Consider the following 18,248-nt stretch of genomic DNA (forward strand, 5'->3'; position numbering starts at 1 on the left):
CCAACAATACCTTACATTTGTAACGCCTTAGAGTTCTCCTCCAGGGACATGTTTATGCCCATTTGCCTCAACTCGGAACCCTGTCTTTGAATCAGGGCTGCCAGAGAGGAATCTGCCACTGAAAGGAAGCCCCAGAGGCAGCCGGTGGGCAGGCCCTGGCCCTGCAGTCCTCCTGCTCCCTGGGGGCTGCAGGCTGGGGGCTGGGGGCTGGGGGCTGGTCTGCCAGCCTGGAGGATGGAGGCAGGGGCTGCCGGCTGTCGCCAGTCACCATGGTGACCTCGCAGCCCGCAGCTGCTCTCCCCACCATCTGAAGATGTGGGAAGGGTTCCGGAGGCAGGCTGGGGGCGGTGGGCGGTCCCAGAAGTGGCCGAAGCCTAGGGAAGTCCTGGGACTTGCTCTGCACAGCCAGTGGCCTCTTCTGCGGCTCCCAGGCGAATGCAGGGTCAGCTTCGGAGCAAGCTTTGCCAGAACAGCCTGAGAAATGTCTCCTGGCGCTAACATGCTCCTTCCTCCACCACTCACTGCCCTGGGAAAGTCTGAGGCCTGGAAAAGAGACCACGGCTGAAGGCCATTTTTTTCAAGTGAAAACAGAATGACGTGGAATCTTAGGTTTAGGCCAAGACTTTGTTAGCTTGTCCACTCAGTATTTTGTCCATGTTGTAACTGTCGCTGGTGCGGGCCTTCGGCACAGCCGCTAGGCTCGAATCCCGAAGAGGAAGCCGCCCTGCCTCTTAACAACCTGCTGCCCTTCCAGCGGCCCCTTAGCACAGCACCCCCCCTTCGCCCCCGCCCTGCACACTCCAGCCCCTAGACTCAAGCAGCACCCCCTGTGTGGCACCTGCCGCCTGGCACACACAGCAGGGCCCGGGCCAGCGCCCGAGGGAGCCAACAGCTGGCAGGCCATCTCTCAGCCCGGCGCCTGCCCTGCTGAGCCTCAGGGAGGAGGGGAGTCCCGGGGGAAGGGGCGGAGGGGGGGCGGGGGGGGGGCTCTTGATGGGGGAGTCTCTCCAGCAAGACATCTGCTCCCCTGGCCGCGAGATCTGAAGGGCGGATGCAGGAGATCCGAGGGGGCGGGGCGTCAAGGCAGCCCCTACCCCGCAGCTGTGCCAAGCACCGGCTCCCACTCTTCGTGGCCACAGTCTGTCCCTTTCAAGCCTCGCTCTTCTCCCCTCCCCCCCTCAGCTGGCGGCTCGGGAAATAGAAGTATCACCAGCAAACTGCCACAGAAAAACAAAGCTGTCTGCTGGCGGCCGTCCCAGCCTGCCCGGGCTCCCCTGCCCACCCCCACCGCGGCCCCTTCCTGACACGCGGCTCCCCCACCCCGAGCAGCTCTGGGCCCCCGGCCAGGTCAGTGCAGGACCCCTTCTTGCTCTCCGGTCTGGTCTGCCGCCCCTGTCAGATGCCGGGAGGATTGTTGGGCTGCAGTACTGGGCCCTCGGGGACGGAAGTGACAGATGAACAAGGGGACTTCTTCTCACTAAATCACCAGTCTGGAGCCTCCCTGGCGGCTCTTGAAGAAGCGGCCCCTCCACCTCTGTTGGATCTCTCTCTCTTGGCCACAGCTCCTGGACTGAATGGGGTGGATGGGGGCTTCAATCCCCTGAGCCGGGGGAGTTGGCTTTTGGGCGAAAGCTCTATCAGCGACCCCACGCCAATTCTACCAGCCTGGTTGGGAGCAAAGAAAGAGCCTGTCATCACACCTTGATTAGCATAAGGATTTAAAAACCAACAAACAAGCAGTTCTGCCCTTGGCCTTGCCAGAGAGAGCAGTTTACAGACTGACTAAGGGGCCCAGACATTTATGTTGCCCAAGACTCTCAGGCAACCTGGGGTTTTTTCTCCAGGCACACTGCTGACTGAGCCCAGAATACAAGCAGAGATCATGCAGGAGGCAACAACATGCGGGACCTCCAGGTCCAGTCACTCTGGGAATCTTGTCCCCAGAGACTAGTGGAACCCTGTCTACAAGACAGTACTGTCCTGCTGGCCTAAGCAATCCAAGAACACTCCTTTTTGGAAGTCCCCAAATCAGGGTACAACAGCAGAAGGACAAGACCACGCCCACACTCACACCCCCAAAACAGGTCGTCCTTTGGCAGCTTGTAATCATTGTCCAATTGCTTCTGGTTTCTGGGTTTTGCAGTTTGGGCCATCCTCCTGGTGACGCAGAGATACATCAGAAAACTCGTAGAAAGTTGAGCTTGTTTTCTAGGTGACCACAGGGCAGGGAGCCCTGTAACACTCCAGCCCATGTCACTTTCCTGCACTGGTCACCAGCCTCCTGCAGCCTACTGGCCTCTGAGCACCCCCAGGCTGGCTAAGGGCTGGCAGGTGGCCTGGGAACTCTATGGCTCCCAGAGTTTCCACCTGCCTGGATACACAGAGAATACAGATCAGAACAAGCATTGTGCATCATAACATCACAAGAGCCAGTGTGTGTGTGTGTGTGTGTGTGTGTGTGTGTGTGTGAGGCTGGGGGGAACCAGCACTCCCAGCCTGACTCCTTCCTTAGCACCCCCGCTCACCCCCAGCTGCCCCAATTTATCCTGCGCTTAACCAAGATCCTTGATGAGCACATCTCCATCATAGCATCATAGCATCATCCATTCATTTGACCTCTCTAGCTCCGTGAAGTGACAGCAGAGGCTGTGTCTTGTTTGTGGCCTAGGGCAGCAAGCACTTCCCAGCGAGTGTTTGTGAATCGACTCTTCCAGAGTGTTCTCTAATTCCCAGCTCAGCCATCCACCCCCTCGTGTCAACGAGACATGAGCTAGCCTGGTCTCCTTGGCTCTTCAGCCTTCTCACCATCCACACCCAAGCAAATGGAGCATGAATTTTTAATGAATTAGGCAAGCCCCATGCTTTTAATAGGCCAAAAATGGAAAAACACTTATCTGTATACACAGAACGGGCTTTATTCTCCTAGGAGTTCCATCAGAGAATACAATATGAGAGGTGATCAAACAACAAAAACTAACAACAACAACAAAATCCCAACCAAACAAAAAATAAAAAAGAAAGGAGAGAACTAACAACAACAACAAAATCCCAACCAAACAAAAAATAAAAAAGAAAGGAGAGAAGAGGGGGCAGGGAGGGAGACATGGGATCTCTCTTCGAACCACCCCTTGCCAGCACTCAGCCCTCCTCAGACATTGTACCCAAGTCCCTGGAAGCCACAGAAACAGATGTAGTGCACATAGCAGGTGCCCAGTGCACCCATGGGAAGAATACTGCTCTGGGTACAGGAAAATCTGGATACCAATCATGGGATACATTCTGGAATACACCACTTGGCTTCTCTGAACTCATGTTTTCCTGCAAAATAACGATAAGCCTGCCCTGCCTGCCTCACAGGAGGGTTGTGAGGAATAAATGGGATCAGAACCAGGAGAGGGAGAGTCCAGCACTCCTTCCAAGGAAAGTGTGGAGGTGATGAGCCCCCAGAGGCTGGTGTGTAGGAAAGGCCAGGTGGGCCCTGGGACAAGCCTAGAAACAAAAAGACACTGCCCCTTTCCTTGCTTCCTCTCCTCCATGCTGCCCCTGAGTGTTCCTGCTGTGGGCTCAGTCGTGTTCTCCCCCAAATTCACATGTTGACACCCTAACCCCCAGTATCTCGGAATGTGGCTGTGTTTGGAGATGGGATCCTTAAAGAGGTAATCAAGGGGCGCCTGGGTGGCGCAGTCGGTTAAGTGTCCGACTTCAGCCAGGTCACGATCTCGCGGTCCGTGAGTTCGAGCCCCGCGTCAGGCTCTGGGCTGATGGCTCGGAGCCTGGAGCCTGTTTCCGATTCTGTGTCCCCCTCTCTCTCTGCCCCTCCCCGGTTCATGCTCTGTCTCTCTCTGTCCCAAAAATAAATAAAAAACGTTGAAAAAAAAATTTTTAAAAAAAGAGGTAATCAAGTTAAAATGTGGTCATATGGTTGGGCCCTAATCCCATATGACTGGTGTCCCTATAAGAAGAGACTGGGGCACAGACAAATGCTAACACACTGGAAGAAGGCAGACATCTACATGCCAAGAGAGACCCTCAGGAGGATCCAACTGGCTGACACCAGATCTCAGACTTCCAGCCTCCAGAGCTGTGAGGAAATAGATTTGTGTTGATTAAGCCACTCAGCATGTAGTACGTTTTTATGGCTGTCCTAGTGGACTCACACAGCCCCTTCCTGCCTTTCTACTCATCCTCTTGCCCACTGGGTGCTGGTGTCCCCCAAAGAGCTGCTCCCCTAGCCAGCCTAACAAAGCACCAGAGAAGCAAATGCACAATGCCTGGTCACCATGCTCTCACATCTGTCAGGCCAGGACACGTCAACGAGGGGACACTGTCAGGCAAGATGTCCACTTCTGTAACACTGTGAAGATATTTAGGAGAACACGTGTCCTGTCCGTCTCGTACCCTACACAACTGGCAGTCCCCTGCTGCAATGGGTCCCAAATGCACAGGCTTAAATAGCTGTGGGTATCACCTGGAGGACCTGATAACAGTACAGACTCCTGAGCTTGCCCACAGAGATTCTAAATCAGTAAGCATGCGGTGGAGTCTGAGAATCTGCTTTGAGGTGAACCTGAAGCACGGCCGGTTTCAAGAATCGCTGACCTAGCTGCCTTTGTGTGAAGGATGCCCCTGTGTTTCATAGGCCACTTTGAGGTTGGGTCCCATGTGTGAGGGAGAATGGTAGTTAGGATATTGTTAGCAGAGCTCCCCAAAGTTCATAGTGCATTAACACACAAATGCCCACCAACTCCAGAGAAGAAGACCTCTGAGAAGCCCCTCTGTGTGAAGTCCGATGGGCCCTTGCCTCTTATTTCCTCCCTTCAGTGAAGTCCAGTTAAAAATGATTTCTCAGAGTCCCATATCATAGAATACTGGAGCTATATCCGGGCACCATAAGGGGTCATGGAGCTCAAGCCCCTCCATCTTCCTATAGAGATTGCTGTTGGGAGGCCAAGTAGCCTGCTCAGGCCACATAACCAGCTGGAGCTGGAAGCCAGCACAGGTTTCCAGATTCCTTGTTGGGTTCTTGCTTTCTCGACTGCACTCTTAAACACCATTCCAGCTTCTGAATGTGACTCTGACAGTAAAGAAAATAAGGCTCCAATATGACTTATTGAGTCATCTCAATTCATCTACCTTGGTCATCTACCTTGTTCTCCTAGATCATTCATACCTCCTGTATGCCTGGCACATCGTATGCATTATGTCATTAGTTCTCACGATAGCCTCTCAGTAGACCTCATCCCCCATGCTTTTTATTAGAGAGCCTGTCCGATATCACACACACAATAAAGTTGCATTTAGGATTCATCCCAGGCCTGCCTAACTCCAAGTCCCAGATAACCCATAATCTGAGGACACGAAGCCTGTACTTTTTTAAAAATAAATATGGGGGCACCTGGGTGGGTCAGTCGGTTAAGCATCCAACTTCGGCTCAGGTCATGATCTCACGGTTTGTGGTTTGAGCCCCGTATCGGGCTCTGTGCTGTCAGTTCAGAGCCTGGAGCTTATGCTTCAGATTCTGTGTCTCCCTCTCCTCTCTGCCCCTCCCCTACTCATGCTCTGTCTCTCTCTTAAAAAATGAATAAACGTTAAAAAAATATAAATAAAAATAAATAAAAACAAATTTGACATATAAAATTGTGTAAGTTTAAGATGCACAGCCTATTACTTTGATACATTTTATATATTGTAATATGATTGTCCATGTAGTGATACTTGCCACATTACATAGTTACAGTACAATCTTATTGTCTATATTCATTACACTGTACTTGATTTCTATGGCTTATTTAGTACATACTTACAAGTATGTACCTTAAATACCATCACTCTTTACCATGCCCCCCATCCCCAGGTAACCATTTTACTCTCTGTTTTTTTATGGGCTTGACTTTTTTAGATTCAAAATATAAGTGATATCATAGAGTACTTGTCTTTATCTGTCCGATTTCTCTCACTTAGCACAATGTTTCCAAGGTCCATCCTTGTTGTTGCAAATAGCAGGATATCTCCTTTCTCGTGGCTGAATAATATTCCGTTATGTATATGCACCACATCTTTTTTATTCATTCATTCATTCATTGATGAGCATTTGGGTTGTTTCCTTATCTTAAGCCTGTACTTTTTGAACTACTGCCAAAGGGTGCCTGGGTGGCTCAGTCGGTTAAACGTCCGACTCTCCATCTGGCTCAGGTCATGATACCGTGGTTCCTGAGTTCGAGCCCTGCATTGGGCTCTGTGCTGATGGTGTGGAGTCTGCTTGGGATTCTGTCTCTCCTTCTCTCTGCCCCTCCCCAACTTGTGTGCATACTCTCTCTCTCTTTCTCAAAATAAATAAACATAAAAAAATTTTTGTAACTGCTGCCAAGAGCCAGAAGAACACCAGGACTCTCTTGCTGGGTGCACAGGTCTTTCCTGGCAGGTCACAGATGACACCCCTGATGAGGTGGGCAGGGCAGCAACACCTATGCCAGGAGCCAGGGCAGCTCCAGCAGAGGAGAAGATACTTCCCGCCCTAATGCCAATGGCATCTGGTTTCCAAGAGAGTCCTTGGCTTTCTCTTGACCTTCTGTTCTTTAAGATGGGGCCACTTCACATCAGCTTTGACAGCGGAGGTTACATTTCACACACTGTCATCTGACATATCTCATTCTCTTCCTGGACCTACAGAACAGCTTCCTGTGGGACTCCCCAAGCTGATACCAGCTGCCAGGGCCCAGTCACAGTGACCCAGTACATGATGGAGGAGAGGGTGTGGGTGACACGGAGGGGGTTTCCCCCATACCCACTGCCTTTCATGACAACCATTTTTAGTTCATAGGTCTTTGCTCTCCTCATCCTTCAACATGGCCTCCTTCAACAACCCCCTAATCCCCACCCTCCCCCACTCCCTGTCCTATCAGAAGATTCTAGCCTCTTTCATTGACAGAAATGGGTCTGTTCATTCATTCATCCTTTTGTTCAGCAAATATTTATTAAGTTCATCACATGTGCCAGTCACTGTTCTAGGCATGGGGAGATACAGCAGTGAATGAAAGACACCAGCCAAACAACAACACAGACAAAATGCCCTCCCTGCATCATGGAGCTTCCACTCTAGCTGGGGAGATAGAAGGTGAATAAGAAAAATAAGAAAGTGTAAAGTAAGTAAGTGATAAGGGTAAGTAAGTAATAAGTAAGTAAGTGATAAGTGTGAGGGGTGATTTAAAGGAGACCAGGGAAAGCCTTATTCGAGTTACTGTTCAAAACAAAACAGAAGAAAACCATGAAGAAGTGAAGAAACAACCATGTGGATATGGGGGGGAGGGGGGGCACACTATTCTACTCAGAAGAGCAATTGCCAAGGCTTGGAGGCAGGAGGCAGAGGGGAGAGACTGGGACAATGGGAGATGAGGGCCCTCAGGTGGGGAGAGGAGATACTTCTCATAGAGGAAATCCTGGAGGGTTTGGCCGGGACTTGAGTTCTAGCTGGATGTCTGTGTCTGCCTAAGGCCCCACCCAGGGAAACATGCACAGGCCCAGGAACTAGCTCACTTCGCAGCCTTCCTGGGCCACAGGGGAGGGGACAGGCCGCAGCCGCTAGACACGGAGCCTGGGGCGCCGCGGGGCGGCGGGAGAGAATCTCGGCCTGTGGGGCCCCCCGGGCCTCGGTCGTGGGAAGGCCGCGCTGGAGCCCAAATCCTGGCCATGGCCCAAAGCCCGGCTCTCAGCCACCTCCCGCTCACCGCCCGCCACCCTCCAGCCACCGACCCATCCTAGCGCAGGGCTGGCTCTTTCCTGCCACCAGGGGCTGTTTCTGCAGTATTTTTGTCTGGGACCTTTAGGCCTTTCCCTGCTGGGCACTGCAGACGCTTCCTGCAAGGCCGCTAGGGACACGAGTCTCCCTTGCCTCGGCTCCCACGGCCCGGTACCTGCAGGGTCGTGCCCAGAGCTGCTGGGCTGTGCGGGTCAAAATCCCCAGTTTGAGTCCTGCACTACCACCCTGGGGCTGTATGGCCTTGAGTGGGTTGCTTAACCTCTCAGACTCCACTTCCTCTGTCATTCACAGGGCGATTAATGCCCACTGGGTGGGACTGGCGTGGGATAAAACAAAACTATGCACTTAGCCCTGAATCTGTCAGTGGTAAATGCTCAAATGATGGATGGCTTCGTTAGAATGAGTATAATGTAGGCTAGCAGGACCTACCGCCCATATTATATAAACAAAATTAGAATGAAAATCAGCAAAACATCCTATCCTTTTCATTGCCAAAAAATGTTGACTAAGTTTGTATCCTCTAACTTGAGCTCAGAGTTCCCAGCCTTCTTCCAGAGAGCATGCACTTTTTAGGTAAGTTAATACCTTCGGATGGGAAAGAGAGAGACAAACTCTCAAAGACACCATTTTATTTATTTATTTTACTTTTTTTAAAGTTTCTTTATTTTTGAGAGAGAGAGAAACAGAGTGTGAGCAGGGGAGGGGCAGAGAGAGAGAGGGAGACACAGAATCCCAAGCAGGCTCCAGGCTCTGAGCTGTCAGCACAGAGCCTAACGTGGGGCTCGAACCCATGAACCGCAAGATCATAACCTGAGCCAAAGTCCTTCACGTAACCGGTTAAGCCACCCAAGCACCCCAAGGACACCATTTTAAACTCGCTGTGATTTGGGGGTGTGCAATAAACCTATCCAAATGTATTCAACAGAACAGATCTTCCTCCTCCCTGCTGCGGACCTGCCTGCTGCCAGCCTCCCTGGGTTTCCCTTCCTCACAGGCAGCACAGCCCTTCCAGAAGCAGGTGAGGATGGGTGGGTGCTCCCCCTTATCCTGGCTGGGTATTCACAAGTCTGTGAGCCAAGGGGCTGTCTCAGGGCTGTCTGGGTGGGCGCCAGAGGATGGGAGAGACAATAGAGAACAAGTGCTGGGGCCATTTTCTTTTCTGAAAAGATCTTCATTTCCACGCTAATTGCAATTTCTAGCCTGCCTCAGTTTCAGACTCAGCCTTATTTGCCGAGTTGTCTGGCAAATGGCTCCTGGCGTGCTTCCCCCACCTCCTTTTTCTTGGCCAGACATGGCCAGTCATAAATTGACAGGGAAAAACACAGCTCTCCAAATTATTTTGGTGTCTAGCCTAGGGTTGGTTCTTATGGAGCTTGGGACAAATCCCAAACAGGTCTCAACTGCCGACCTCACCTGGCACCTCTCAACTTTCCTACCTCACCTTCATTCCTCTCTGCCGACCACAAATGAATTCCTTCTTCCTCAAACCTTCCCAAACGGCTCCACTCACCAAGGACCACATGAAGGCTAGAACCAGACCCTGTGGGAACCAGAGGCCTCTAACCCAGGACTGGACTAACCCTCCCATCTGAAAGGCCCTTACTCTGCTACTTAACGAGGCAAAAGCAGCGAAGGGCTGAACTGCGGGACCGACCAGATGTGAATGGAGATGGGGAATGTGCGGGTGGAGTTGGAGGGATAAAAGGAAGGTGTCCTGAGAAGGGCGAAGCGTGGAAGTCAGAACAACATCTGCAGTCAGGTTGGTTTCACGAGACCTGTAGCTCCAGGCCTCAGATTGCAGAGGCACGAGTTTGTTTTTAGTACATTAGGGCGAAACCAGGAGTTGCCTTGGGTTTTCAAGCACAGAAACTATGATGAAAGCACCCTTTTTTTTTTCAAAGGTGGGAAAGAGAGTGGGTTCAGTGTACTGAAAGGCTCAGGCACCTTATATGAAAGAAAGTGATTCCACAGGTGTACATTCATTCCTATCCTTCCAGTCCCTTCATCCGCGAACCTACTCTAACCTCCAATGAAATTTAAGCTTACAAACTGAAGGATTTCAAATGGGTCACTTTTCTACAGGGTAAAGTTCATAAAAGGGGGTTTGTGTTTTGACAGCTGAAGGAAAAAAAAATTACCTAAATTGATGAGGGAGAGGCCCCTGGGTGGCTCAGTGGGTTAAGCCACGGACTCTTGAATTTTGGCTCAGGTCATGATCTTTCCAGTTCTGACAGTTGGAGCCCCGCGTCTGGTTTCCTGCTGACAGCACAGACCCTGCTTAGAATTCTCTCTCCCTCTGCTCTCTGCCCCTTCCCTGCACTTAAAAAGACTTTTTAAAAAGTGATAAGGGAAACAAGGGATGCCTGGGATGCAGACCAACTCATCTCATGTCAGCGCGTTAAGACTGAAGACAGGTCCCAGGTGAGAAGAATTATAACCATTTAAGAGAACTGACCTCTAATTCTAATAAAAAGGGTTTGTTTATATTTTCAGCATTTTATTCTTTCGGTTGCCAGAAGATAGGGGATACGACACATTTAGTGCTGACTGCCACGTTTTGTCATGAGAACAAGAATTGTGAAGTCTGTGAATCAAATTGGGAAATGGGCATTACCTTGACCTTTAGAGCATCCTGATTGGCTAGCTATGCTGCCCTCTCCCCGGGCGTCAGCAGGGTCATAAACGCAGAAGAAGTAGAAAGGCAGGTGATCAAACAAACCTGCAGAAGCCTAGCTGCAGCACCGGGCTAAGGGAGGAGGAGGGTGGGCGCTTGGTGCTAGGTTCAAGTCCGGTCGGTCGGTGCGCCTACGAGGGAGCACGTTATCCCCGCTAGAGGGTGCTATGGGGCTGGGAGGGGACTGGAGCAGTATGGTGAGCTCCCGCCCGCGTGCGTGAGACTAGGCGTGCCCATGAAGTGGCCCCGGCGGTCTGTGTGCACGCGTCTGTGTCCCCACTGCTCGCGGGCAGGACAGCGGGGGCAGCGACAGCGTGCTGGGGCAGAAGAGTCTGAGTTTTGCGGTGGCGCTCTTCGTGAGTCTCCCGGGCGAAGCCGCTCCCCTGCACCCCTGGCCTGGGACTGATTTCTGGGGGAGGTGGCGCGTGTGTCTGCGTGGCTGTCCACCTGGGCCATTACGGGCCCTCACACAGAAAACGATGTTTCTGCTCCATCAAGGACTGCTCCACCCAAGCGCTTGCATCAGGTCCAGGCGGGTACAGCAGGGCTCGTCCATCCAGGCCTCTAAAGGAAGCTTTTCTCTGCCCGGGAAAGCAGCTTCTCTCCGGGCAACATCCGTCAAAGTCCTGTCGGGAAACCTCGCACGTAATACTAATGCGCTTGGACAGATTCGAGGACAGGAGCCGTAAAATTAAAAACCATACCAAAGTCCCGGAGTGGGATTGAGGTGTTTTTCAGTCTTCAGCAAGCCGCCCCGGCACCTGGGTGGCGGGCGTAATTAGTGTTTACTGATCAGCCGCAGCCGGGGTGCGGTAACCACGGCGACCGCGCCGGGCCTCGCACCACCCCCCACCCCCAGCTCCGCGGCTCCGCCCCGCCCCGCCCCGCCCCAGGATGCCCCGCCTCCTCGCGCTCCCCATTGGTGGTCGGCTCCGGCGCTCCTGAAGCCACCAATCACCGGCCGCGTCTTCTTACAAAGGGTGGAGAGTCGCCTTCCTGAAGCCATGCTCTCTCTGTACAGGAAAGCTAGGCTGATGGCTCAATTGAGGCTAATGAAAACTCCAATCAGAGAGGCAAAACGTGAGCGGGATTATCGTATTTACATAAAGGAGCAATACGAGAACCTGAGCAGCCCCTAACAGCTGGCCCTGGAAAGGTTTCTGTGGCAAAGGGCCATCAGATGTGCTCATCCTATATACTATGTACACTCTAGTTCGGGTTCCATCACCACCTAATTCCGTGTCACTTCCATCCGGGGGTCTCTGTTTCCTCAATTTAGAGAGGACTGGATAGTCTGTCGGGACCCTTCCAATTCTAAATTTCTATGAGCTGCGGAAGCTGAGTCACCCCCTGGGAGCCAACGCTGTTTAGCATTCAGGCCTGAACAGAAAATCACAGAATGGGAGTCTGGTTTGACTTTTTTTTCTGTCCTTCTGTCTACAGAGGAAGAAATAGCTGTCTCATTCCCCCTTGCCAGAAGAAAAAAAAAAAAATCAATAGGTGTTTAATCTGCAAGGGAGATGAATTTCCCTTCAACCCAAGGAGATGTGGAATGGCTCTGGGCTGAGGTTTGATTGAAGTGTCAGATGTCAGAGCCCGCAGGGATGATAAACAATCTCCCTCACCCCCTCGCTTTACAGATAAGAAGTCTGAGGCTCAGAGATGCTGGGCACCTTGCACAAGGCAGCCCAGCTTTCAGAGCAGAAATACTATGCCCTTTCTGTCCCATCATGCTGGACAGCTCGGACCATCTGCTTTCCTCAGAGACTCAGGTTTGCTGTGCCTCCCCCTCTTCTTCATCCTCTCATACTGTCCAATAATAATTGGCAACATACACATCCAGCCCTCAGAAACTGGAGACAAGGACCAAGCTGAGTTTTCTGATATTAGTCAAGGTAGATTCCTTGAAGAAAGAAGAAGGTGCCTTTACCTTGGCCGCAATCTGAAGCTCTGAAGCATTCCAGTGATTCTACAACACATAGGCTTTGACTCTGCAGGACTTGCAGATGATTTCACAAAATTTCCAAACCTTAAAAGGCAGAGTGATGAAGCATTGCATCAGCAGTATAGTGGCTAATGGCTGGATTCTCTTAATTTCCAAATATCCCATACCCACAACATAGAATCAGTTGGATCGGGTACCTGTAAAATCTCACAGCCATCCAAGGATAGATTTCCTCATTTTACCAAAGGCACCAAAGATTTTGGCATCTTGGACCACCTCCTCTACCCCAGCATCAGGCATTTACTGAACTCCCCTACAATCTCATCGATGGTAAAGGTTTTTGTGAGGCAAGGGAAGAATCTCAGAAGCTTTCCTCTGGCCTATTCTTGTCTTGCTGTCTCTGCCCACCTTCAGCCACCTGCCTCCCCCACCACATGTACCAATTTAAAACAGCTTTCAGGCCCCCATGATTTTCTCCTAGTTTTCTGGTTAATTCTTAAAATCCAACTTTCCCTTTTGTTTCATAATTTCTCCAATGCTGTTCTAAAATAGACAAACAGCAGTCAAATTGGTTAACCATCTGCACAGAAATTGGAAGTTCATGGTGATGTCTAACCAAAGAAAGAAAAGGAGGAGGAAGAGGAGAGGGAGGAGGAGGGGGAGGAGAAGGAGGAGAAATAAGATAAAGATAAAGGACTATAAAATGCATCCTATAGAGCAAAGTTCAAAATCTTTTCCACCACGTTCAAAGGGGAGCCTACCCCATCAGTAATTGGTACTGCCCATTCATTTAACTAACCTTTGAACACCTATTCTGTGCTGGCACTGGGGATACGCTGGTGAACAAGACAGATACAAAAACCCTTGCCCCTAGAGCACACAGGCTCCAGGCTGTAGTGGGAGCTGCTGGCAGAGACTTCCAGTGCAGGAACGGTGTGAGGCATTCAGTTGGATAGTGAAGGAACAGAAAGGAGGGTGGATGGCTGGAGCAAAGTGCTCAGAGGTACGGTGGTAGGAGGTGAAGTTTGGAAAGGGGAGGCAGGGCCAGATCTTTCAGAACTCCGTACTCTCTATTAAGGAGCTGTAATTTAATTTTAAGTCCAATGAAAAACAATTGCAGGGTTTTAAGCAGGGGAGAGGCATGATCTGATTTACATTTTGTAAACACCACTCTGGCTGCTGTGTGGCTAATGGAGCGTAGCATTATCTAGAGAGGAATCTTCTTGGCATGAGGAAAAGCAATCCATTCAATTATCTTGAGTCGACATCCCCGTTCTGGACTTTAATTTGCCCCAGGAGGAGACATTGGTACTGGTTATCCCACCCAGTCTAACTTGGGCTGTAATTAATTTTGGCCTTTAGGTTTACAAATCAGTCACTTATGACTTCTTTGGAATGAACCTCTGGGCTAGTGGACAAAAATGAGTTTCTAGACCTGCAAAGCTCTGAACTAGATTCTGTCCAAAGTCCTGGGAGGTCCTATGAGCAGTGGGTCAGAGCCCTCAAACCTCTCTCAGCCACAGCCATCTGCTTTAAAATAGCCTCATGTTTATTGACTGAAGGAGTAGGTAAAGGAAGGAACAAATGGGGGGAAAAAAAGATAAATGGCTGGCTGGTTGGCTTCTTGAATGGATGGATGGATGGATGGATGGAAGGAACCAGTGTGTGTGTGTGTGTGTGTGTGTGTGTGTGTACACATATATGCATGGAGAAAGATAGAGAAAGTTTGGGCAAGTTGGAGACAGACCAGGTAAGGTCTCAGAGGAGAGGGAGAGGATAGATTAAGAGGGCCAGTGGAGAAGCTAATCTGGCCTCTAAAGCCACTCCCTACTTATTCTGGAAGATCCCTCAATAAGCCTTCCTGTCTCTTTGGCTGCCTGGACACCTAAGGAAATGACATGAAGCAGTGGTCACCTCCAAGCCCTTTGCTCCTGGAGGGCAAGTTCAACTATCCTCTCTTCAGACCCTGCAGCTGCATTCACCCCTCGCTGGGAATACAGACTTCAGGTTAGGAAGACCCAGAAAGAGAGAACCAGATTAGGGTTCCCTGTGGGGTCAGAGACAAAGGTAGAAGCAGAACCCTCCCACCCCCACTGCAAGGCTGGTTCTGTGCCTCCCAAGGACCCACCTGCACAAAGGCAAGGCTATTGGGTGCCAGCGTGGTAAGCGGTAGTACCAAAAAGGCTTATCTGACCAAGTCATTGTCCCCCACTCCCAAACTGCCCCTTAAGAAGGGAATCCAAGGCCAAGAAACAAATGCAGTCTGTGAGGTTAACACCTCCTTCAACTAGGAGCCACTCTGTCTTGGTCTCCAGACAGAGAAAAAAGCTTGAGATGGAACAATGTTCCAGCTTAGCAGGACTGGAAAATGGAGAACAAAATGCCACCAATTTGCTGTGCATCCACTCTGCTTGGGAAAATCTGGCATTTCTGATTCTGGCGGGAAGTCCCACTCTGCTCAGCAAAAGGCTGAGAGACCCGGAAACAAGATGCAGTGCCTGAAAGCATTCTGCAAGGTTTGCTTTTGTTCTCATGCAAGGTTTCCAGCAGGAGATAAATGCTTTCCACATGGCCTGAGAGTGGAGGAGGCTTCTTTCCACTCGCTTTTGATCCTTAGACACTGCAGCATGTAAACAATCATCATCCCACAGACAGTTTCCAGAAACAGAACTTCACTCGTTGACCTCCTACCCCCACCTCCGAGCAAGATGACCATGTTCCCACACCATCCTGCACCCCACCCTGCTGCCGACCCAAGAGCCATGCCAAGTCCCCAGGGAGCTCATCATCCAGAGAGGAAATGCCTGAAGCAAAGAATGCCCTTGGTGGCCATTGTCTGTGGTCACTTGGGCTCCCTGCCCAAAACTGTCTTCCCCAGAGCCCCTGGGCAACCTGACTGCCCTAAGATAGACCACAGCCCTCTCCTCCTACTAGCATGAAATCAGATTAGAAGAAACCCAAGGGCAGGGGATATACATTCTCATTGATGGCAGTGAACACATCAATTACTACAGATTTACTATCTCTCTCTAGGCAACTTGTAATACATAACTATAAAAATATTCCCTTCAAATACTCTTTGATTCCACTTCCAGGAATCTATCCCAGAAAACAAGCAGGAATGTGGCAACAGGGAAAAAATTATAAATAACTTAAGTGCCCAACAATAGAGAGTTAAGTGGTCTCTTGTACTTCGAGTCAACAGTCACATACTCCTATCAAATATAATTTTTTAGTTCACATCCTGATAAATACATATTTGTTTATAACGAGTCACATATGGGTACTACTGAACTAAAGACGTTATGTGCACTACAAAACATACAATGTGGAAATTTTGGCCAATATTCAAATTTTTTTATTTTATTCATTAATACTACAGAAACATTTTGGCTTTGGGCGACATGATTTTGGATATGCTCCATTACTTTTTAAAATCCTATCTTCACATTTGGTGATGCAACAATGGAAAGGTCAGTATATTTTTATATTTGGTTGTAATAGTTGCCATAACTGGAAGCAATCTTTTATAAAGACACATACAAATAGAAGAAAGGCATAATTGGACACACTTATTAATAAATTAATTTTTCTTTCTCATGTACTAAGTATACAGACTTTTATTGAAATTAGGCTGAGTAAATTTTCTACTGCTATGATGTCAATCAATAGGTCTTACATTCTTTATATTTTAAACAAATGCTTCCAAAACACTACAAACTTAACTGGAAGGTATTTAAACAAGGTAGCAAATTCTGTTTCCACATTTTAAAGTGAGTATATGAGAGTTTTTATATACAACTGCACTTTTTTCCAGCAATAAAGTCATATAACATTGGAAATCTAAATGCCCGATTTCTTTCAAAAAGCTTTATGTTTTATTTATTTTTTTAAATGTCACCATAATTTGATGAGACAAATTCCATGTAATTATATATTTTAAGAGTCAAGTAACATAATATGGGAAGCCACAAAAATTTCTAAGTCATTTTTATATTTATTAACTCAAGTAATTTGCTACATGATACACATCTAATTTTGTGTACATAAAAGATTTTTTGCTCATTCTCTGTGACCTTTCTATTCTAACGTAATATACGTTAGAATATTTTATATTATAATATATATTTAATATTTTATATTATATAAACATATATTATATAAATTATATATATTTATATAATGTATTAAAATTATGTAAAATATTGCAAAGTTTCTACTATATATTAAAAGCTTCATTTTATTACCTGAACCGCATCACTGATACTCAGTATAGAACTTCCAGCTTCAAATCCTTTGCTATAGAGGTTTGTAAATAAATTTCAAGTGTGGCATAAATTATTAGCTGATGTTTGTTGAGCACTTACTATGTGCCAGGCATAGTTTAAGCACCCTACCTATATGAATTCATTTGCTTTTTGCAACTAGCCCTCATGTAGACACAATTACTATCCCTATTTTACACAGGGGAAACAGACACAGGGAAGTTGGGTAACTGGCCCAAGGTCACACCACTGACGAGCAGCAGCACTGGATTTTGAACTGTGACATCCAGGATCGAGGGACGGCGCTATTCCCCACCATGATAGACCATTATCTGTGCAATGACGCTCAAGAATCTTGTTCCTGAAGTCAAAGCAGGTGCCCTGTCTGCACTTATTACTTCCATCCTTTGTTGTTGCTGTTGTTGTTGTTGTTGTTGTTGTTGTTGTTTTAACCATTGTTAAAGATCTCATTTGATATTCAGAATATATGTCCTTCAATTATCCTTCCTGTAGTGGCTTACAAAAACAAAATTCATGTGTTTTGTTTTGGAAGCAGCATTTGGCAACTGCCATAACTGAATCATGTTGGAAACATATGTACTTTCATCCAACTCGGTGGCAAAACTCCCGCACGGCATTATGTATTCTCATACTTGTTTCTTCAAACATTCAGCAATTGTTCTCCTTGCATCTTCCAACAGTATTTTCTGACAAAATACTACATTTAAGTTCATCCCTGCATTTTTTCCATGTGTTACTTTGCCCAGTTTTACCATGGTATGTGGCTTTTAAGCTGCTGAGCATGTATTATTAGTAGTTTAGCAAAAATGTTTAAGTACTGAAATATTGCATGACTTTAAACATTGGTGGGAGAATGTTTTCGATGTTTACTTTTTAACATTTTGCCTGTGGTGATACTCTCCTTAGCTCATACCTTAGAAGCTAATATCTCTGTATGTAATATAGAGTTAAGGTAAGGCCATCATGAATGAAATGAATATATATCCATTATTTACATAATCTTCTCAAGATATGAATATATTTCTGGCTGACTTTCAGATCTGATGCTATTGGGGGTTTTTTTCTTTTACATCTAATCAGAATTATGATGAGCTCATGCTCAAAGCTGAAGAAGAATCCACTCTGCCATTTTCTTGTTCTCTTCTCATGCTCTACATTTTCTTTGGAGGAAGATTTTTTGGCTACCTGTTCATTTTATGAAGGTTATTATCTAAAAGAATATAATCTGGCAAAATGTCTAAGCCAGACTCAAAAACTACAGTAAATCAGAATTTGCTAAAAGCAAACAACGCTGTTGGACCCGCATTGGACACAGGTAACCAGGGGACTAGCAGACTGGGTGCAACACCATGGTGAGTCCAGGTATTAGAGTATCAGTAAACCAGTTCTTTCTTATACTTGGGTAAAAAGACATATGGGAGGAAGTTGCAATATTTTCTTCCCTCATCCTGAGGGATTGTCATTCATGCACCCCACAAGAGACTACTTTTCAGTTATTGAAAAATTATGTTAAAAAAATTATGTTATAGAAGACTATATATAAAGACATGGGGGAAATAGTCACAATATACTGACTGGTAAAAGTTT

At 48.0% G+C, this 18,248-nt stretch overlaps 1 long non-coding RNA gene across 1 annotated transcript in view; it reads right to left on the reverse strand.

Annotated features, from left to right (window-relative positions):
* Positions 1 to 11,279, reverse strand: part of LOC122472410 — a 31,539-nt gene extending 20,260 nt beyond the window's left edge. Inside the window, exon 1 of the long non-coding RNA XR_006294428.1 lies at positions 10,476 to 11,279. This is a non-coding gene — a long non-coding RNA (uncharacterized LOC122472410). The remainder of the gene's footprint in view (positions 1 to 10,475) is intronic.
* Positions 11,280 to 18,248: the final 6,969 nt, after the last annotated feature.

The sequence above is a fragment of the Prionailurus bengalensis genome, chromosome B4 (assembly GCF_016509475.1).
Source record: "Prionailurus bengalensis isolate Pbe53 chromosome B4, Fcat_Pben_1.1_paternal_pri, whole genome shotgun sequence".
NCBI classification, from domain to species: domain Eukaryota; kingdom Metazoa; phylum Chordata; class Mammalia; order Carnivora; family Felidae; genus Prionailurus; species Prionailurus bengalensis.